Genomic DNA, 23590 nt, shown 5'->3' with positions numbered 1-23590 from the left:
TTGCCTACAGCAGCAAAACATCTCAGGCTGGTTCCACTGGACACAGTGGAAACAACTTCCAAGTAAGCATATCCAAGATATGTCCTGTGAATTGCCATTTTAGGTTTTTCTTTCAACTCATTTTCTATTCTTTTAACTTTCCCCCAATAATCTGCTGCGAGCACCAGAAATAATGAAAGTAGACCACTTCTTCCAAACACAGTCTTTCGTTTGTTAAAACCAGAGGTGTGGTGGCCCAGTCATCAAAGGGGATCAAAGACTCAGCAAGGTCCCTGTCTCTAGCACCCTAGAACCACCCAGTCAGCATGAAAGTGGATCTTTCCAGTCACTGACAAGGAGCCGTCTCCCCCTTTGTGCTGATTCAAGCCAATCAGAGTGAAAGGTGAGTCAGCCATTGAGGACTGGCTCCTGTTAGGATTTTTATCTATCCAAGCTGCTCCAGCAAGTGGTACTGTTGTACTATGTTTTGTGTACATCATGTGAGTGTCTGAGTGAGCATGAGACAGGAAGTCTGAGGACTGTTGGAAGTTAGTTTCACTTCTGAAAGTGTTGCTGTTCTGTACTGATGCTGAAAGAGCACAGACGTGCTGATGGAGTCTTTGTATATAGACTGCAAATAAAGTAGTTTTAGAGCTACTGATTGAGTCTTTCTTCTGCAACGATACGCCAGAAGACGAGTGTGCTCCTCTCAGGAGAGAGGGGTCGCTTATCACCGGTCTCTCTGGACTGAGGGAGATTTACAGCCAAGGAGGACCACTGGAGAGACGCCCCGAAGACTTGGGAAGTTGGGGGCCTTCCCAGGCATGTTTCCAACAGCTCCTTGGGCCACTCTTGAGAAGGCACATGGGAAGAACATAATGCAGTTGTTGTTCTGGATGCTCCAAAGCTAAGCATTTGGGAACACTGAAAACAAAGGATGTTCCAAGTTCTGTTATGTAAGATGGAACTTCAAGGAAAATGTCATTCGCTCTGAAAGAAGAGACTGGAGCTCTCCAAATCATTTGCCTATGCACACGCACAAAAAATAGTAGCACATGCATCCTTAATTGCTCTTATTGTATAATTATAAGATTACTGTATAATCTTAGTGGATTATAAAGTCTTATAAGGAAGCATAACAGTGAGAGGGGCGTGGCTGTGATTTGTATGAATGGATCTTGCATATCAGGGACTGGCTAGACAAGGGGGAATGGTGGGAGGCTACAGCCAGGGAACCCACCCCACAGGGAAGCTTCAGAGTGGGAAGGCTCCGAGTCAGGAGAATGGTGGTGGGATTCAGAAGCCAAGTCAGAGGAAGAAAGGGGGCAGACAGGTTGGAGGCTGAGCAAGCAATAGGTTTAATTGAGAGTGAGACAGCTGAGGAGGAGGAGGCTGAGGCAGCAACAGATCCCCAGCAATCTGCCACTTCCACAGTTTCCCCCTCCCCTCCTCCTCTGTCCTGAAGAACGAGGAGGGCATTGCATGCAGCAGAAGAAAAGGCCCAGACAGCCCCTCCATGAAGGAGTTTGCTACTACAGTGGTACCTCGGGTTAAGAACTTAATTCGTTCTGGAGGTCCATTCTTAACCTGAAACTGTTCTTAACCTGAGACACCACTTTAGCTAATGGGGCCTCCTGCTACTGCTGCACCGCCGCCACATGATTTCTGTTCTCATCCTGAAGAAAAGTTCTTAACCCAAGGTACTATTTCTGGGTTAGCGGAGTCTGTAACCTGAAGCGTATGTAACCCGAGGTACCACTGTATTGGGAAGGCAGCTCACCCGGGAGAAATTTTAGGATGAAGTCTGAGGCTCAGATCCACAGTTCTGGCAACTGCTTCATTGCGCTAGTTCTGCCCACCAAGTTCTCTGCTGTGTTTTGTGTCTCTGAATAAAGAATCAACCTTACTGCTCACTTTTGAATTTCTGTGCTGAACCAGCCCTGACACTGCACTTCTGAATTTGCTACTGCACTACTGGTTAAAACACCATGAAAATTTCTGTATCAATCTCTGTATTTACAGATAGATATTTTTTAAACAAGCTTTGGACAACTCAGCAGACGATCATGTGATATGTTTGTTTTTTGAAAAACACTCTCAACAGCTGGGTTATCAACACACAAGTGTTAAATGGAAATGCATTGCTTAAACGACCACTTTGTGTGTCTCCTCTAGTTTTCAAATGTAGAGTGGCTCTGCAGGAGCAAGGGGTGTGTGGATTTGTGACTGACACCTGATGGTTATACTAGATAATGATTGCAGCAGACATTCGTGTATAGCAGGAGAGCATTGCTCCCACATGCCCTGTCTATACTGCTGAAGGCAGCTTGCCAATGGACTAAGTTCCAAAATCTCATAAGCCTGACAGAACATCTCACCAGCCACGTGGAACTGCTGTTTTATAACCCATCCAGGCATGTGATTTCTTCACCTTATCGCCAGATGATTCACCCACAGAGGCAAGAAATCCTCAGCAGGATGCTGATTGTACAGGGCATTCTGTGACTTCCCTGACACAGTTACTGCAAGTGGGATTAGTCCTTCTACAGGAGCCTCCCTGATCTTAAATAGCTATACATAACGGGCTGGGCTATGGGTTATTTTAGGCAGGAATTTGGGTTGATAAGGAGCAAGTTGTTGGAAAATTCTTGCTGATTCTGCAGTTTAATCTAAGCATCCTAGAGGGGGATTTGTTTGCTTGTTTTTGTAGAGCATCCTGTTCCCTGGGGTTAATTTCTGTTCAGGTTGGAAAAGATGACAGGGCTCCTGCACCTTTAATAGTTGTGTAGAAGACGAAATTTCACCAGGTGCAGTTTATTATTAAAGGTGCAGGAGCCCTGTACTCACCTGCTCATTTTATTTCTGTTTTACATGAAATGAATAGGGTCCATTTTAAGACTCACTATCAAGAGCGTGCGTGCGTGCGTGCGTGCATGCATGCATGCATGCATGCGCACGTACACACACACACACACACACACACAGGAACAGCAGATGTTTCTGGGAAGCAGACAACCAGGACATTGAATTGTTCTTTCATCCCAGCATCTGATCACCAGGGATATGCTGCCCATGAACATGGAGGCTCCATGTCTCAATCATCACCAATAACCTGTTAATAAGCCTTTTAAGCCTGGATAGCTCAGCTGGCTAAAACATGGTGCTGATAATACCAAGGTTGCAGGTTTGATCCCCGTATGGGGCAGCTGCACATTCCTGCATTGTAGGGGGTTGGACTAGATGATCCTCAGGATTCCTTCCAACTCTATGATTCTAAGTGATCTGGTTTTTTTATTTTTAAAAAAACCCATTGCACAGTCAAAATATAGCAAGCAGAGATGAAGGAGATCTCTACTAAATGGGTGGGTCATTAGGTCTTTCTAGATTGTTGGCACTGCACAAAACATTTCCTCCCCTACCCCATTCCAACATTCCGTAACATACATTTGTGAAAAAGCTGGCAAATATTAAAGGACCATAACTGCAATATATCAGTTTGTGGCTTGAGAAATGTCTGCTTGTTTATATTAGTACTGTACAGTATATGAAACCAAAGTAACAAACATTCAAGGAAGCAGAGTTGTTGTTTATTTGTCCTCCTGCTACTAGGATCTGTTCAGTTAATTTACTCATAATTGCAAAGTCCCATAGCTAACAGAGAGAGTAGGGACCTTAGATAACCTCCATAACTAGGCAAGACATAGCTTAGTGGCATCAAGTAGGCATTTAATTACTACTTCATAAGTAGGAAAGGCATCTCCTGCCAACCACTATTAAGGAGAATAAAAAGCACCTGTTTCATTTATTTAAAACATGTCTATACTATTTGGATTTAAGGGCAGCATACAACCAATTTATATCATGATATAAATAATAGAGCAGACAAAATCCTTGAAAATGAAAGTAGGATTTACAACATATTAGAATGCCTGGGTAAATGCAGATGTTTTTGCCTGAGGCCAAAATGTTTCACAGGTATCATGTGAGACTGTTAAGGGAGGGCATTCCATAACTGAGGTGCCACTACTCAGAAAGCTCTCTCCCTTGTTCCTGAATACAGCACCTCTATTAATGGAAGCACTCAGGGGATCTCAGTAGAAGTTATGGGCCCATTGCAATGGGAAGAAATGCTCCTTTTTGAATCTACATCCCAAACTATCTATGGCTTTATTAAAGATAATAATGGACACTTTGCATTGATGCAGAGCTATAATAATAATAATAATAATAATAATAATAATAATAATAATAGTAACCTTTTAGACCCCACACATCAAGCTAGGTTTCCCCAGCCACTACGGGCAGCCTACAGTGCATACAAAAACAAAGTAAAATGTCAAACATTAAAAAACTTCCTGATACACCAATTATAAAATTGGTATACCAGGTACAATAAACCTGGCAGTTCCAGTCATAACTATGACCTCTGCATTCTTCCCCAACTGAAGCTTCCAGTTTGTCTCCAAAGGCAGTGCCATGAATGACCCACTCCAGCAATCCAACTGGAGGACCAAAACAAACACCACTGTGGCCAGACTATCTCTGTCCAAAGATCAATTGATTCTATGAATTCATTACAGTCAATAAACCAAAAATAAAAAGCATACAGTACACAATCTCATCACAAAAGAGATTGAAAAGTTTAACATAAAAAACTATCACATAGAACTATAATAAAATCATCATCATCATCTTCATTGAATATGATGCCCCTATTTTCATTGGAGAAATGTTGGAGGGTATGTAGACCTACTGAAATCAATACACATTATTAAGTCACGGCCAATAATTTCAATCGGTGGTCTACTCTGAGTAAAAACTTAGTTGAAGGCCACCCTCTGCCAAAGGGTGATTTCATGCATCTGACAAAATGAGCTCTGCCAGAATAAAGGCATCACACAATACTCTGTTGTTTTTTCTGCAACTGACTAACATGGTTACCCCTCTGGAATAACCTAATCAGACTGTCGTTTCCAAAACAACCGCCCCTTTCTTTTTCAGTTCTTAGCAGTGGGCAGAAAACACCTGAGCTCTGCTTCTGTTAACCAATGAGTTTGTAAGAGAGATGCAAGATGAGTTACAGGCCCATTGATTCAAAGCAACGCACAACTTCATGAGCGACACTGAAAGAGGCTGCAAAGGGCAAGTCCTTCAGAAGCCGTTCTGCACACAGGTTTAATGGGCTGCCCTGCTAAGACAATGACTAGCGGTTGCAAAGGAGCCTGGAATGAAACAGCACTTAGCATGCTTGCAGTCCCCACCCCACCCCACTTCTTCTTAGTAATCAATTTGATGTGGTGAGAAGCCAAAGATCAAACCTTCTCTCTCAGGGAGAGCACCATATGGCAGGACAGGAAGTAAGCTCCTTGTGCTCCAAAACCTGCTTGCTCTCCCTCTCCCAATTCTGCAAGCAACAGCAATTGCTAAAACATTTAATCTCTGCAGTATATTAATTCAATTTGCCTGGCTCAACCAAGAGAAGGCTGCCAAATGCGATTATCTTTGTCACGGCGAGTGGCAGGTTACAAAGCAAACGGCGGAATCGAACTGCAAACTATTAAATCCACCGAATATTTGCATTCTGAAAGGACGGTGTACTGTGTCTTAAAGAAACAAGACTCCAGAAATGCTCTTTTGCTTTGACTATAAACATTCTTTGTGTAAAAGTCAAGATTAGCGAAATAAATGCAGCACTAATTCATTTGGATTTTTGTTTAATTCCCTTAAAAGGTAGTTCAGTACTATTAACCCTATTTTACAGATGGAGGCACTGAGCTGGAGAGAAAGTAGCTTGGGTCACCTCCAGACTGTCAATATTTTTCAGGAGGGATTCAACCACATCGTGGAAAGTTAGGTTTGTGCAATTAAAGTGGATTAAAGTGCCCTATCACTCACAGACACACACACACACACACACACACAAAAACCTATTTTAAAAAAATAAATTTAAAAACCTTACTTTTTTGCTGTTAGGAAGGTGACAGGAAAATACACTGAAAAGTGTGGTATGATTAACAGATGATTAACAGGAAGATGCAGAAACACCCAGCAAGCAAATCAGGATGAAAGCTCATTGTTGTTTTTTTAAAAAAGGTAAAGGACCCCTGACAGTTAAGTCCAGTCGCGACCAACTCTGGGGTTGCTGCGCTCATCTGCTTTACTGGCCGAGGGAGCCGACGTTTGTCCACAGATAGTTTTTACAAGTTATGTGGCCAGCATGACTAAGCTGCTTCTGGCAAAACCAGAACAGTGCATGGAAACGCCGTTTACCTTCCCGCCTGAGCAGTACCTATTTATCTACTTGCACTTTGACATGCTTTTGAACTGCTAGGTTGGCAGGAGCAGGGACCGAGCAACGGGAGCTCACCCCGTCGCAGGGATTCAAACCGCCGACCTTCTGATCGGCAAGCCCTGGGGTCTGTGGTTTAGACTGTATACAAATCAACAAATGATTGCTCAGTAAAATGTAACCTCAATGTACGCTTTGTGCAAACCCTTCAGGATGTCACACTCCCTTCCCAAAAAAACATGACAGTGACTTTTATTTGTAAGGAAGGAAGAGATCTTTATTCAGACTAATTGGGGTACAGACTCAGTAGCAAGCTAAGTCCAGAAGTCACAATTCACAGGTTTAAGAGTAAGGTAAGAGGTTCGTAACTGAATGGAAGCTACAAAGATGTCCCGCCAGTTGACCTGCTCCTCTCACTAAGCTTCTAGAGATGACGTGGGACAAGCTCACTCCTTGCGACTCTTTGGCCCAATGCACACACATGCTCCATTGGGGGGGGGTGTCTGATCCCACCTATAAAGAAGGCACCTGATTCTCAGTGACAAGGCTGTGTCTTTCTCCTCAGCCTCCATGTTTCTTCCTGTTCTAGGCATCTTTCCTTTGTGAGCCAGTTTAATGTACTTTACAGCGCTTCTTTCAAAAGGGAGCGTAACTCTTTCTGTGACTCTGCACTGTGAAAAGATTCTCAGTTATATACCGGAAAAGATTCTCAGTTATATACCCCCTAACTCCACCCTCAAAACCCTGTTACCCACAAGCACTCCTGAAACAGTTCTTTGAAACTCTCCACTGTGGCTGGAATGTTGGAGTGAATTGACGACAGCTGGTTTATTCAAAACCTATGATCTGATTTGTGCTCCAGCTCTGTTAAAACAAAAACAAAAGAACCCTTTCCTTCTATTGTGTTTTGTTGTGTTTTCACTATATTGCTGTGCTACGGGACAAAGCAGCTCCTGGGAAGATTGCAGAAATTCCCAACAGACGATTGAGAGTGAAATTTTGTTTTCCGTATAAGTGTACTTGCTTCCACAAGACTACATGGCACATATTCCTGAGAGACTGAAGGGGGTCAAATATATATCGTCTAGGAAGGAAGAGGTCCACTGGGCATTTCCAAATATTACTTACGTAACCATGCAGAAGAACACAGGGAATTACTTGGAAATCTCAGAAGAGAAGAAGAAGAAGAAGAAGAAGAAGAAGAAGAGGAGGAGGAAGAGGAGTTTGGATTTGATATCCCGCTTTATCACTACCCGAAGGAGTCTCAAAGCGGCTAACATTCTCCTTTCCCTTCCTGCCCCACAACAAATACTCTGTGAGGTGAGTGGGGTTGAGAGACTTCAGAGAAGTGTGACTAGCCCAAGGTCACCCAGCAGCTGCATGTGGAGGAGCGGAGACACGAACCCGGTTCCCCAGATTACGAATCTACCATTCTTAACCACTACACCACACTGGCTCTCAATGAATGGAATGGAATGGAAACTGAGGGCGGAATTTTGACAGCAACTGAGAATGAAATTTTGTTTCTGCACATGTGCACTTGCTTCCATAGCAAGCAATGCCTGGCACATGTCCCTGAGAGACAGAAAGGTGCCAAATAGATAAACTTCAGGAAAGAAGAGACCTAGTGCAGCACAGCCACCATTTCTGAATATTGTCTATGTAACCATGCAGAAGAAGACGGAAAATTACTCAGAAGACATGGAAGATGGCAGGGGTTCTGTGCCTCCCAAGAGACAGGAGCCAGAGCTGGAGGGTGGGGAGGGGTCTGAGCAGTCGGAGACAAGGGAGGAGGTGCAGGCTGTGGGAGAGGAGCTGGAGCTGCAGGAAGGACTCAGCACCAGGAGCTGAGAGATGGTGCCTGAAGGGAGGGGGCAGCAGGATCCCTTCTGTCCTCTCCCCCACTGTCCCCTAGAAACAGGAGGGGCTTGAAAAGGCAGGCACAGTGACAACTTGCATGTAGAAGTTGCAGGATGCTTGCATTCACACCGTCAGATGAGGGTGTAGGCATGGCCACCCATTGCTCCAACCATTCAGGTCAGAGCACAAGCCAGGGGAGGGGCATCAGTTGCCTAGCCACCAGGTGTGTGTGTGTTTGCGTGCGCACGTGTGTGTGTGTGCGCGCACACACACACACACACACAGATTTAGTGCACCTCAGGAGCTACTGTAAGTTCATACTTTGTCAATAAAGAATTAAACTATGGGGCAGCTGTCCTGACATGTTCAGGACAAGCACAAATAATGTTTGATAGTGGGGGCAGGGAACCTCAAAGGCAGGGAGAAACTCAAAACTCAAGGTCAACTAACCAAGCTCATTGGTCAGAGAGTGCTGATGGCGAAATGGAAAACCATGGAGGAATGGGGACCAGAATGAAGTGTAACTGAAGAAGACATGGCTGGCTGGCTGGCTGGCTGGCTGACTAGAAACCTAAACATGAGCTCTCCATACCACATTTGTTTTTATTTTTTGTTATAGATCCCACCTGTAAAATTCTATAGTAATATTTAAAAATAAATAATTATATAAATATTATGATTCTTCTAATCTCAAGAAAGTCCCAAGGAGATTACATCCAAAAAGAACGAGTCCGAGAAAACAAGCTGCTGAAACAGTAAGAAGGAGTCAATCCATTTTTATTGATATCACTGTATCAGGTGTGATTTCCAACTACTCCACTCCAATAACAGAAGTTGTTTGGAAATATTCCTTTGGGTGCATATGACATGAATGTGCCATTGCTCCAAGCTGCAGGATCCGACAGACTTCAGGATGCAAGGCATGGGATCACCCTTGAAGAAGCCACAGAGGTTATTTCTCTAAGTGGAAGACTATTGATCCAGTTGGCATCCACAGTGATCAGGGATGACTGCAAAGAGCTCCTGTGGATTACGGATGGGGGAGGAATTCAATTCAGTTTGCGTCTAAAGGTGAATCTAGCAAATCTGCACTTTCCCAAACAGTATCAGAACTGAAGAACAGCCATCGTTTGAAATGCACACTTTTCTGAATTTCGTGAGGCTGTCCTCCAACCAACCAAAAATGTTTTCATAAACACATATATCAGGGCAAAGTGTGAATAAAAATTGAATACATCTGAGAAAATAACACACAAAAATGCATTATATTGGGGGTAATTGCTTTGCAAAAAATGTTTACGTTTGTAAAAACTGCATACAAAATGTGTTTATTAGGAGAAATCTGCACCAAAATGAAGATGAATTTTCATTAGGATTTTTAGATAGATAGATAGATAGATAGATGATAGATGGATAGATAGATAGATAGATAGATAGATAGATAGATAGATAGATGTAGAACAAATGCAGATTCCTGAACAAATGCGGAGAACAGAATTTAAGATTTAATTTAAAATGTGAAACTGAGAAAACCAAAAATGACAGGCCCTTCCATTCCTACTGTGGATACATGATGTTATATTTTAACTGGCATTCACAGCAGCACTGTGAATCTGCTCTGAAGTTCTAATAATGGGACTGGAAAAAACACCTCCCCCAAAAAAAGATCAGCAAATGATTTCAAAGCAATGCACCACACCCATTAACACCTTGTATTTAAGTGATTATGGGGAAATTTGGATGAACTTTATGCAGGGAGTTTCATCTTGAAGAATATGAACAGGAAGATTAAGGAAATAATATCCATTTCTTACAAATATAGATGCAAGATTATTACAAAGTAACTTGAGTCAGCTTTCCAAGTTTCATAACCTCTTGCTTAACGCATAACAAAACTGCCTAAAAGCAATAAATAGTTAACAGTACCTGTTTACCCGAGGCAACAGTTTGTGCAGACCCAAGGCTCCAGGCAAATTCCTAGATTCTGTACTCCTAGATTCTTGTCAAGTTTTCACTATCTTGGAGTCAGCTGCGTAGTATGTCAATCTAAGGCCACTTAACCAACAGGTCAGCTTTATGTTGTAAAATGACAGTCTGATATTAAACATAGATCCATATATGACAGGGTATACGAGCCCCTAGATAGTATGTATAAGGCAATAATCACTTGAAGCCTGAACTACAAAGCTAAATACACTTTATCTTGATCTTCCATATCCAATAGCTGTTTGGCATTTCAGCATTTTGTTTTCAACAGATTTAAGTTCCAGTTAAGGAGGCAATCCTATACATGCTTCTCTGGGTGTAAGTCCCATTGAGCTCATTAGTGATTACTTCACTAAAGCTTGCATACTCTCCCTTCCCTTTGCATTTAAGAATTAAATCTTCCATTCCTGGTTTGTTCTAAGCAGCAGTTTCCTATTTTGTCTGAATACAGGAAACTGTGGTTTGTAGGAACCACAGTAAGTTAACAGGCCAGGACATCAAACCATGGTTAGTTGTTACACATGAACTGAGTCAGTAAGTGGCTTAGTTCAGTTCAGTTCAGTTGGCCAGCTTCACAGATTTCTAGACTTCATTTATGAAATTGTTAAGTGGGATTTGTAATATACCATATGGAGGTCAAATACTCTCCTGTGTGAACCTCCATGAAACAAAAGGAAAAATGCACTGGAGTTCTGTCATTTGGAGTAAGTTGGAAAGAAATTCAAAACCCAGTAGGAGATGCTATGAGCTTGGTTCAGGACTGAGAAATGGCCTAGGCACTGGCATATGGATGTAGATTTCCTCCTAAAATTTGTTTAGCATGACATGAACAGAATATTTATTACTGTTTAATGAACAAACAAATAGGGGAGACCACTATCTAGGCCTGCCATATACTTACAGCAATTGTTGGGTAACAATTTGAGTTGTCAGTGCTGTGACCTAAATACACTAATCTATATTTTGTCCTTCCTTGAAAACACCTTTTCTTTTTATTTTATTTTTTTTAAAGGTTCCTCCTGTTATCAAAAGCATTAGGAGAATCTACATGCTAATTATTAGCTCTGCAACAAAGGCACAGCTCTGATCTACTTAAACTGCATTTATACTGGTGTCTAAAGTATGATAATGAAAATAAAAATGCTTATTTGAAAGTATCGGTCAAAGTCATGGCTCAAAAGGATAATTCTTAATATACCCTTTTCCTCAACAGCAAACTGCTAGTAATCAATTATCTATAATCAATTATCTATAACTGTATATCTACCTGTAAAATAAATCAAAATAACATAACATAAAAATAAAAATATGATCTCAAAACATGAACAATGCCAGAGAAGCATCACAGGGGGGTGGGAATCTATTATAAAAGTTATGTCAGAGCCAATGAAGCAATACTTTCATAAATAAATTACTGCAGACTGAAATGGATAAGCCAAACTACAGCTCTAAACAATAACAAGTCCTCATATTGAAGAAAGAAGCCAAATTATTGTGGGGGAGGTGGAGGCAGGTCTGAAGAAGAGTGTGTGTAATTGCCGTAATACGTATTCCACTCATGCTGGCAGTGTTGAAACAGCATGCAAAGGACAGGCAGAATCTTGGGAAGCCTCTCATTGTGACACTGTCAGGGCTCTGGAAGAGAACAGGAACCAGAAGAGGTGCCAAGGGTGAATATGAACAAACTCCCATAAAGGGTTTTTTAATTGAAGGAAAGACTTTGAAAATGGAGAAAGGCAAGATAATGGCAGTATTAATGGACAGTGATATATATCTGTCCAGATATAAACTGACCGCAGGAAGTTCATTCCCAGTATATGATGAACACATCCACAACAACAGCAATAACATATTTCTGATACCCCCACCCACCTGACGGTTGCCCCAGCCACTCTGGGTGGCTTCCAAGAAAAATACAGGGGGAAAACAAACATGAAAAGCTTTCTGAAACAGGGCTGCCTTCAGATGTTTATGAAAAAAATTATAGCTGTTTAACTCTTTGGCATCTGCCAGAAAGGCATTCCACAAGGTGTGGGTATGGCTACTGAAATGGCATTTTCCCGAATCACTGTAATTTCACTTCTTGCAGGGAGAGAACCTCCAGAAGGCCCTCAGACCTGGACCTCAGTGTCTGTGCTGAACAATGTAGGCAGAGATGCTCCTTCAGGTATACCAGGCCGAGGCCATTTAGGGCTTTGAAGGTCAACACCAATACTTTGACTTGTGCTTGGAAACATACTGGGAGCCAGTGAAGATCCTTTAGGACCACTGTTATATGGTCCCGCTGGCTGCTCCCAGTCACCAGTCTAGGAGCCACATTCTGGATTAATTGTAGTTTTCAAGTCACCTTCAAAGGTAGCCTCATGCGGAGCATGTCTATGGTGAAATGGTACAAGCTAAACACATGGAGGGAGAAGGGGGATCATGCCTGATGACCTATCTCCACAGGATCCAGTTGAACCTGGGTGTCTATTGTCTTTAAACCAGACTTTATACCAGCAAAGGAACAACCAAAGGGCACCATTAGTCTTGCTGGATAATATAAAATCTAAAGGGAGTCTAAATCTCGTTAAAATAGAAGTGAGGCATATATTCAAACATGTCCATTTTAAATAATACATCTTTCCAATTATAGAGCTTGGGATATTTATTTTGGTATGGCAAACTATACTAACAGAAAAGCACCAACATCACATGCCAAAGATGTCTTCAGTATTCAAATTTACATTCACCAGGGTAGTCCCACACATATTAAGTGTTGCATTTATGATGTTAATAATTTTTTTTAACCACCTTTCATTTCCAAAAAAAACCTGGAGTTGATCACTTTATCAAACTCTGTATCCTTTGCCAAAGATTGCTCAGCTAAAATAACTGCAAAATGAGAACATATTTCTTGGAACAGTGGCAATTTCATTTTGTTATTAATTTACTTTACTGAAACTCCACAAGTTAGTTATTAGTACACTGTGTTTTTGGTATATTTGAGTCACTCTGCGGACAATTAGTATTTTCAGGAGCACTGGCTGTGGAAATGATAGTCATCTTCCCTTCTGCCTCTGCTGGAGAAGCTACGTAAGTTTGCCACCATTACTGTGGCTGTTGACAAAATACAACTCCTTCCCCTCTCCTGACACTTCCACTGGCTGTGTCCATGTTAAACGACACATGTGATCTTCTTTATGGGCACCCTGCTGACATCTGATATTGTTCCTGATACAATATACAAATCTTGTCTCTCATGCCTGCACTTCCAAGGGTAACTCCATGGAGATTGTGCTACGGTAGTCTATATGGGAGGTTACCAAAGTGTGGATCACCATAGCAAGGCTATCCTGGTCCAGGAGAAGCCACAGCCAAAAAGACTTGGGAAAATGCACCAGTAGCCACCAAGATCACTTAATCACATATGATTGCACCCACTGGGTGGCAGTAGCGATGACAAAGAGAGCTTGACTCTCTAAGGACACAGCATCTTCAAGTGGCTGTCAAGCAGCCAAGCTTCTCAAGTTGAAGATGTGGCTGGTTGCTTCCAGTCTACCTTCTGGGTCAACAGTTCCCCCTAAAGCTGAACATGACAATTTCCCAAGGCACTTTCAATTATTTAATGATTTTTTTAAAAAAATCATTGCAGTGTGTTCGGGTACTCCATAAGGACTACATCATGCCCCGTGGGCATTCCAGAAGTTATGGCCCACTGAAATTAATAAGCATGGCAAATTTGGGTCCATTAATTTCAGCAGATCTACTCTGAGTAAAACTTAGTTGAATACAACTCAGGATCTCTACCTGCTTTTTGGGATGGAGCTTTCTTTTCATCTTCCCCAACCCACAAATGGCTGATGGGTGGGTGTATGATTAACTGCAATTATTGGAATAACTCTGCTCTCTGCTCTCAACTTTGGTCTCTCAATTTGGTTTTATTTTTCAGATGCATGTCCTGAAGAGAGAACTGTCCAGGTGTGTTCATTTTCCCCAAATTTCCTTTTATGGTGTCAGATGCAAAGAATGTGCAATATCTTTCTCTCTCTCATGGGTACATATTTCAGACCTTCATTATCTAGAGATATAACTGACTGCCACGCAGACTTTCTACTTCTAATATTTCATATAGTTAAATATCCAGTTTATTTGTTTTCAGGAAAATCCTCTTAGACCTTAAATGTAACTTGCTAAGCCAAATGCACTATTTTTCTCATTCTGATTACACTTCCAATTTTTGCACAATACCTTTTTGGTTTTTAATCTTTTCTTTGTATGGTGCAATTTCATGTCTTTTTCTTCTATATCGTTTTTATTTGATTGGATTGAGGATGCAGCCTAAACATTCTTGGTAAATAGTAAGTGTGGAAATAAAACATTTACCTCTTTAAGCATCTAGTGTACCTAGAACGATGCCCAAATTTCCCCAATACATAGCACTCTATCTATCACATTTCAAGTATCATCTATACCTTGCAAACATCAAGAGGAATCTGGGCAGATGCATGTAATCTTTGAGATTTATTAATTATTGTCTGACCTAGAATTATTTAGATACCTGTTTTCTTTTTATATTGTCCTGTAAGCCAGTAGTGAGCAGACTTTAGGCTACTTTGTTTTTTAATTAGAGCTCTAAGGCTTAAGTGGTATACTAGCATCTCAGCAGGTGAGTCACTTGATTGCTTACCAGGTGTCAGGATGCTGTCAGTGGCTACCGGCTGGTTGCCCAGGAAGTATAAAGACAAGGGAAAGCTTCTTACCGTCCTCTTGGATAATGGCATTGTCCCAAGTGAATCTCCACCCCCATCTTTCCCACTTCCTCATTCAGGGGCTGCTACGTGCCCTCTGTCTTTAAGCTCTTTGCTCTCCTACTTTTAAGGCTTGCCAGGTTCTGGGAAATTGAGGGTCTGGGGTGCTTTCTAATGACACCATGCTAGCCAGCTGCTGCTCTAGTTCTGCCTTCCCAACTTTCCCCCTCATCTGCCTCTGAGCTGTGACCCTCCGCAAACCACTGTTGTAAATCTATACTGTCTTCCTCTTCCTCCTCCCTGGAAGGGTCAAGATGGGGAGGCAGTCTCCACCATTCCTCCTCTGCCCAGTCGCTGACACCAGGAGAGGGGAAAGTTGGAAAGGAGGTTGGCACATTGGACATGCACCAGTAGAGCCAGGCCAGCACTCCTTGCCAGTGTGCTTTTGCACCATGCCGACCTCCCCACCATCTTGGCCCTCTCCCTCCCAGTATGCAACATTGACCTACCTCCCAGGAAGTAGTGTAACAGTCCTGTTCACCTAGCAAGCTGCTTCTGCCCTGAGGTATAACATCCAGAATCAAGGGAAAAGAAGAGACTCAGGAGGAATATGGACACACCCTTACAATTAAAGAACATGGTGCCTCTGGGTGCATACTAAGTCCAAGAATTTGTTTCCAATTCCATAACGGTGCTTCCAGTCCTTTCAAACAAAGATCCACTCCTCAATTTCCTTCAGGCTGGCTTAATTCTAGCAGCCTAGCAGTTGCTGCTATTGCTAGACAACTGGGAGTGAGAAAGTGTTGCCAATCTACTGCGATTCACCCAGAAACCTACCATGTAGGTGCTGATCTTCCCTCTGCCCACACCTGATGTAAGGCATTGAGGCAATCCAAAATGCCAATAATGACCGGAGAATGTGTGCTTTTGGGAACAGCCAATTTTAAAATTTCAGTTTACTTAATTAAGTGACTGAGTGCAAGGATGTCTCTCCTGCCAGATTCATCTGGCTTCTTGCCGTGGCCATTTCCCCCGAGGGCTTATTGTAGGCGATTAAGGCATTTGCTGGAGATGGACCATCTCCCTGAGCAAGTCAAGTCCACTCTGCTGTTAATCAACTGCAATCCCACAAGTTCTAATCAAATGTAAAACTGTGGTATCCGACACTCACTGATTGCTAGGTCAAAATTTTCAACCCAAAGGTGACAATCTGGAACTGTACTGCCTGAAATAAAGGCTTCTGCCTTTTGTTGTGGAGCTAAGGCGTATTGCTCAAGTCGCACATTAGCATGGTGCACTGAGAAAAACCAGTGTTATTATTTGTTAATAGAGTGAAATGTTCTGAGAAAACTCTTGATGCAAATGTTTTATGATGCCAGCTGATCTCTTGGGATCCCCAATTAAGTTCCAAACTGGCAGCGAGCTCTGCGATTTTAACGCCTTCTAGCCTGAACATGAATACGACCCAGCCTCACTCAGCCTTGCCCCATCATGAGCTCAAAGCTAATTTGGAGCTAGCTATTATTCATCATCGCTGCTAAGGTTCATGAGCTGTGTTCAAAATCCACGATTTTCTCTTATGCTTTTTAAAAATACTTTCCTGAAATTAAAATATCAAAAAGCTTTGCCTAGTGCTGTCCAACATGTCAGAATGTTGGCTGTTCCTAGCACAGTACTCTCAAGTCGTCCAACTTGTGCCTCTCTATCCTGCAGCATGAAGCTAGGATAGCCTTCACCAATGATGACAATGTACTGGAACTGCCAGCTGCACTGGGAACTTTCACAGAGCAGGCCTCCTGCTCCCACCTGTCTCACAGTGATTAGGCAGAGAAGACCATATCATCTGTCACCATCAACCATGACTCTCTTTCTGTACGGGATGCAGAGAAGGAGCTCTCCACCTTATGTTACAGAATGAGCAGGTTGGTACAGGTGGAGGCATACTTCAAATATCCTGGACCCAAGCCATTCAGGAGGACTTGCAGTTGGGGCCATTTGCTTTCTGAGGGTCGCTACACTTCTTCCTTTAGAAGAAAGATGGAGGGGATAGCTTGTCCTCAATATCCATATGTGAGGAACTATCTTTAGAGTTTAAAGTGCCCATTTCCTAGTAAGATGGTCTACAGATATTTGCTGGAGTCCCGCAATGTATGAGAACAGAGCGGGGGGGGGAGGGGAGGTTCTTTATAGATTTTAAAAAGCAGAGGTTTCCAGTGCATCGTGCCTCTGTACCAGAGGATAATCCCTGCTGTGGGAGCAGCATAGTACCCATCCCACAGGCATTAACAAGGTGAGATGAAACTTTCAGTGCTCACCTGGAAGCATGATACATCCAGCCTCATTTCTATTGTCCCTCAGTCAAAAATAGCTGTTATGATTCTGTGCACAGCATGCATTCATATTGCAGCCCATGAATTTTCCTTTGCTAAATTGCAACATGCAAGAAACAGTAGAACCCAGAAAGCTTTCATTTTTTTTTCTACTGGGGGCACTTCCAGACAGTTGCTATTTAGCATATGGGATTCAACTGCATACTAGCAAATTCAGGTTCCACAGCTGAACAGGGATTTGGTGATCTTGTGCACCAAACTTGCTTCCTCCCCCCACCCCAAAATGGATTTTTTGAGGTAAGGAAAGTGACAGGAAAATGCACTGGAAAATCGTGGGACAACAATTGCTTGATGTGACATCATATTAAAAGGTAAAAAAAGGCAAAGGACCCCTTGGATGGTTAAGTTCAGTCGAATTCGACTATGGGGTGCGGTGCTCATGTACGCTTTCAGGCCAAGGGAGCCGGCGTTTGTCTGCACATCTTTCTGGGTCATGTGGCCAACATGACTAAACCGCTTCTGGCATAACGGAACACCTGACGGAAGCCAGAGTGCATGGAAACACCGTTTACCTTCCCGCCACAGCTTATTTATCTACTTGTGCCGGAATGCTTTTGAGCTGCTAGGTTGACGGGAGCTGGAACAGGGCAATGGGAGCTCACCCTGTCGCGTGGATTCAAACTGCTGACCTTGTGATCAGCAAGCTCAAGAGGCTCAGTGGTTTAGATCACAGCACCACCTGTGTCCCTTGACATCATATTATCTCCCCACAAGCAAATCAAAATGAATAAATACTCAATTAGCAGCCAACACTGTATTACCTCCCAGAAAGCATTGTTCGAATAAATCTGGATGAATGCTCAGGAAACAGAAGTGACCTGAGGTAGTTCAAAGCCGTATTTGGGGTTTGGCATATTATTTGATGGAAACTGGAGGAGTATTTCCATCACTCCCCCGCCCACCTTTTAAACAAACTGATACAAAAGGAAGGGAGGAACTAAAGTGGATAAGAAAGGAGGGAAGGGAAAGGGGAAGATAATGCCCTACATTAATTCATGTGATGCATCTTTTATGATCACAATCCAAGACGTTGAGAAATCACTTTATCCTAATCTTCTAAAATAAACCCTCTCCACAAACTTAATTGAACTATTGGGGGTTTTGAATGTATTGACATAATGCCAAAAATTTAGGCCCTGTCCATCTTCACCATTCTCCCCTAACATTGTTGTCATCATCAATTACTACCACCAGGTCTCAGTATGGATTATGATTATTATGGTGGCAGGTACAACTCTCTGGGGAGAGCATTCCACTGTCAGGAAGCCATCACTGAGAAGGCTGAATCTTATATTAAAATTATATTAATAAGATGAAATTAAAAGAGAGAGAGAGAGAAGGCCGAGTCTTGTGTTGCCAACATCTGCACCTCCCTTGGAGGATCCTGTGGGTGGAGGGTATCTCTAATGTACTGGGGGTCCTGAACACATAAGGTTTCATAGGTCAAAACCAGTGCATTGATTTGAGCCTGGAAACTAAATGGCAGCTAATGCAGTTGTGCCAGGATTGGTGTTATATGATAAAACCTCCTACTAGTAGTCAACAATCTGGACCGCCTCCTCCAGTAAGGAACCCTTGTGCTGCGTTTGACAACAATATCTCAAGAGGCAATGAAATCTATGGAGAACAGATGGAGAGAAGGGCAAACCACTTAGAAGATAATGCATTTCACAAGAGAATACATCTTTCTATCTGTCTTGGGAATTTTCCTGGCAGGAAAGACTGTGGGGAAATTTCCTGAGCCAATCTGAAGGCTCACAGACGTGTGTCAAGCACCTTCATTATATAGTTATATAGTTTCCCTCATATGCTGAAGATGCACCTCTTTGCCCTGAGAAAAATTATAGTAATTGTTGACCGGTTGCCATTTGGAATTAAGATGGTGGACTGAAATGTGACCATGGCATGACTCTACCTGTAGTCAAACTTAGCACAAGGCTTCCCGAAGTGGGGGAGGCCATCTTCATTGATGTTTGGATGCCGGGGGCCACTTTGAATCAAACTGGTTGACCAAAACATGGCTTGGGAGTGGCTTTGCCTGATTTTTGGCATGACAGGTAGAAAATCACAAATTGCACTGTCCATTAAAAAATCACCAATTTTTTTTATTTCTGCAAATGCCAGAGCAGTGTCATGCGCTCCCTGCCACTATAAAATAAATAATAATAATAATAATAATAATAATAATAATAATAATAATAATATTTCTGCCTCACCCTTCCACCTGCTGTAGCCACATGTCTTCTTCATCTGAACTTTGTAGTACCAAAAGGATTATACAGATTGAGCTGCCTATGCGTTCACATCAACAATTGTATAGTGACTTTTCTCCTTGCTGTTCAAGCCATTCTAGGAGAGCTGCCCCACATGGTTACAAAAGAACAATATAGGAACATAGGAGCCTGCCTTTCACTGTAAGACTATTGGTCCATTTAGCTCAGCATTGTCAATACTGACCAGAAGCAGCTCTCCAAGAGTTCAGACACAGGACATTCCCAGACCTACCTGGAGAATGCCAAGGATAATATGTGGGACTTTTTGCATGCATGTACCTCTAACTGAATAATCTCGGCACACCACAGGGACATCATGCTATTTCTGTTTTGGATAACAGGCCTGAATGCGATTTTTATTGTAAGGATCTTTTGTAAGCTGCTTTGAGAGGGCTAGAAAGTGATAAAAAGTATTATTATTATTATTTATTTAAAAAAATCAGAAACCACCCCTCTTATGCAATACTTTCCTAGCCCCTTATGAATCTTTCCTCTTTCCAAGCTGTCTCCTTTTTTCCATTCTTTTTCAAAAAATGAAATGTAGCGTTAAGCTGTGTGCTTTCTTCTTCAGTGCTGGAACATAAATCTATGGCAAATAATGGTATGGGGTCACATGTAGCCATAGTACCACGAAGCAAGTAGGTGTGCACCAACGCCTGGATGGAGACCCCCCCAAAAAAGTGTTTCTGAGCTTCCCAATGAGGAACAGGATAGTAGCAAATACTCATCTTTCCCCTCATGTATCTTACCTGTTTACAACTCTCCCCTTTATAGAATTAAAACAGTTGTATATGCTCCAGGGAAAGCGTAGTGGGAAAGCGTAGTTAGTGCACTAACTAATTAAGTGTTCTATAACATAAAAAAGCACTCCTAGCAGATTAGGCTAGTGGCCCTAAGCATTCTGCTCTCACAGAGGCCAACGAGTGAAGCCTACAAGCAGCAAATAAGGGCAAATAGCACTTTCCTGCTCAACGAATGTCCAGACACTGGAATTCAGATGCCCCCCTCTGCCTCTGGCACTGCAGGCGCTACAAAGCCATTGTGACTAGTGGCTGTTATCCTCAATGACTTTCTCTCATCCCTTTTTAAAGCTATTCAAGTTGGTGGCCATCACTATACAGAGGGTAGAGCATGAGACTCTTGATCTCAGGGTTGTGGGTTCAAACCCCACCTCGAGCAAAAGGTCTAGATGGCCCTTGTGGTTCCTTCCAACTCTACAATCCTATGATTCTGTGGATCTTCTGGTAGCACATTCCATACTTTATCTGTTCAGCACGGGAAATTTCCCTACTTCAAACACGATGAACAGTTGCAGAATGAGGTTTTCTTCTCTCTCTTTTTTGTTTTGGTACCCACAGCTTGCAGTGGGAGAAGTTAACACTAAGTGTGGTGAGGGTGCCTCCCCTTGTACAAATGTTTGTTGTTGTTGTTTAGTCGTTTAGTCGTGTCCGACTCTTTGTGACCCCATGGACCAGAGCATGCCAGGCACTCCTGTCTTCCACTGCCTCCCGGAGTTTCGTCAAATTGATGTTGGTAGTTTCAAGAACACTGTCCAACCATCTCATCCTCTGTCGTCCCCTTCTCCTTGTGCCCCCAATCTTTCCCAACATCAGGGTCTTTTCCAGGGAGTCTTCTCTTCTCATGAGGTGGCCAAAGTATTGGAGCCTCAGCTTCACGATCTGTCCTTCCAGTGAGCACTCAGGGTTGATTTCCTTAAGAATGGATCGGTTTGATCTTCTTGCAGTCCATGGGACTCTCAAGAGTCTCCTCCAGCACCATAATTCAAAAGCATCAATTCTTTGGCAGTCAGCCTTTTTTATAGTCCAGCTCTCACTTCCATACATCACTACTGGGGAAACCACTATACCTTTTATGGCCACTAAACATTTGTACATCACTACTGGGAAGCTATGGTTTTCCCAGTAGTGGTGTACAAATGTTTAGTGCCTGTAACAGGTATAGGGGAAAGAGTGGCAAATTGGGTTTCCCACCTTGAAGGAAAGGTCTCCCATCATCTACTTTACAGGGAAAGGATATTCTGCTACATGCTACTACAAAGCACAAAGAGGATCATTAGAAGCTTTGCATGGTTTTGCTCCCAGCGTTGCTTTGTCACTACTATTTCATGTATTTGGTTCAGGCTCCCACTTGATCTCTTGCCTCTTTTGTTGTTGCCTTCATTATTTTATTGAAACCCTTATTTCTGTGAAGCACTCAAGGTCATGTCTATCTGAAGAATGAGGCGACTTAAGCTACGCTTTGGAATTAATAAATGCTGAATAGGTAAATTTTTAAAAGGTCATAATGCATTTTTGAATCCTATCTTCTGCTGGAATTCAATTAAAGGGAGGCACCCAAGTGTGAACCTAACCTTTGGAAATCTAACCCTAGGTGCTGCTTCCAATTCAGGATTCGCTCGCAATTGCCATGCAAAACAGATCATTTCTCCAAGCAAGGCTTCTGTCTTTCCAAATATCGCTTCGCATGAAAGAAATACGACCCTATACGCCAAGGAAGCGGAACCTGCAGTCCTACAGATGATGGACCCATTAACCCCAGTCAGCATGGCCAATAGTCAGGGAAGATTGGAGCTGGAGTCCTACCAACACCTGGAGGGCCGCCGTTTCCATAAGAAGAGCCCTGGTGGATCGGGCTAATGGCCCATCTTGTCCAGCATCATAATGGCCAAACAGATCCCTACGGGAAGCTGAAAAGCAGGATCTGAATGCAACAGCACTCTCTCTACCTGTGACTGCTAGCAACTGGAATTCAGAGGAATACCGTATTTTTCCGTGTATAAGACATAATTTTTGCTAAAAAAAATAGTAAAAAATTGGGGGTCGTTTTGTACACGGAACATGGGCATCTGGGGGAATTTTTAAAATATTTCAGCATATGTCCGGGATTTTGGCTTGGGCGGGCTGAGGCGGTCCCTCCTGCTGCCACTCCCCCTTTCTCTCCCCCTCTCCGGGCTGCATGCTGGCGACTGGCTCGCCTCCTGAAGCCTCTGCTGGCTCAACCACCGGATCGAGAGCAGCTGCCAGCGCCGCTGCTGAGAGCTGCCTCAGCTACTTCTCCTTGCCCTTCTTTCCTTTTCCCCCTCTTCCTCTCTCAAATTCCCACCCTGCCCCCAGCCCACTCACCACCTTCCTCAGCTCAGTTTGCTCAATGGCATGGCCCAGCGCAGAGTGGCCACTGCCTCCCCCTGGCTCTTCCTTGGCATCCTGCTTGGGAGCCTGCTTCCCCGCAGCAGCAGCAGCAGCTGCCACCAAGGGAGCGCGTGTGGTGCCCCAGTTGCTGCCTTTGCTTCTGCACCTCAGTGCACTGCATGCACCTCATGCTGGAAACTTTGAGGGCAATCACCCCCTAAAAGATCAACAACATGCCATCGCCAATAATCCAGATTTTCACTTCTATTTTAGGGGTTCGTTTTCTTAATTTTGGGTTCAAAAAAATAGGGGTTGTCTTATACATAGGGGCGTTTTATACATGAAAAAAATACGGTACTTCCTCCAGCAGTAGAGGTTAAACACAGCCGCCATGACTAGACGCCAGTGATAGGAGGTGGAAGTTGAACTGAAGGCCAAACATTTTCTTTTCATTGTAGAAAAATACACATTCCATACATCCTATTCGGACACTCTGGGTACATTCTAGAGTAAAATTAGAAATTTACCAGGAAGAAGCAAAAGTGAGTCCCATTTTGCAGTGAGGCAAAAAGTGGGGTGCTGGGGTCTAAAAAGCTTTCTGTAGACCAGCATCTAGCCATAAAGTACCAAACAAAATTTTAAAAACATAGAATTGTCATTTTTTCCATGACCAAAAAAAATATTTGAAATTTAACTATGAAATAAATTACAATACCATAAAGACAGATGCTTAGAATAGCAATTCTTCAAAAAATATATGAAATATTTTATGAGATAAAACACATGGTTTTCTTGGTAAAAGTTGTCCCACATAGCAAGGGTACATAGGACATTTGCTTTATTGTGATTTTTCCCTAGCTGGTAACGCATTATACAATCTCCTTTTGTAATATGCTGCGGCTTTAAATAGCACACAGTTCTGTCCTTTTCTATA

The 23590-nt window shown here is 42.8% G+C and overlaps 1 protein-coding gene and 2 long non-coding RNA genes across 8 annotated transcripts in view; 1 reads left to right on the top strand and 2 right to left on the bottom strand.

Annotated features, from left to right (window-relative positions):
* Positions 1-23590, bottom strand: part of SLC24A4 (solute carrier family 24 member 4) — a 113412-nt gene that overhangs the window by 47413 nt on the left and 42409 nt on the right. The gene's annotated exons all lie outside the window — the stretch shown is intronic.
* LOC310766279 lies at positions 8874-11718 on the bottom strand. Of its 5 annotated transcripts, none has more exons than XR_014550004.1 (3): positions 11382-11718; positions 10055-10266; positions 8874-9151 (listed from the first exon to the last, which is right to left on the bottom strand). It is a non-coding gene; the product is annotated as an uncharacterized lncRNA (long non-coding RNA). The 5 variants fall into 5 exon arrangements; XR_014550005.1 differs by having other exon boundaries at positions 10055-10222; positions 11382-11715; XR_014550006.1 differs by lacking the exon at positions 11382-11718 and adding an exon at positions 11016-11372.
* LOC310766733 lies at positions 14405-22323 on the top strand. Its single transcript, XR_014550395.1, has 3 exons — positions 14405-14454; positions 16558-16766; positions 21899-22323. It is a non-coding gene; the product is annotated as an uncharacterized lncRNA (long non-coding RNA).

This window comes from Podarcis filfolensis (assembly GCF_964270895.1).
Source record: "Podarcis filfolensis genome assembly, chromosome: 1".
NCBI lineage: Eukaryota > Metazoa > Chordata > Lepidosauria > Squamata > Lacertidae > Podarcis > Podarcis filfolensis.
Note: the sequence above shows the minus strand (reverse complement) of the source record. Positions and strands in the feature narration are given on the sequence as shown.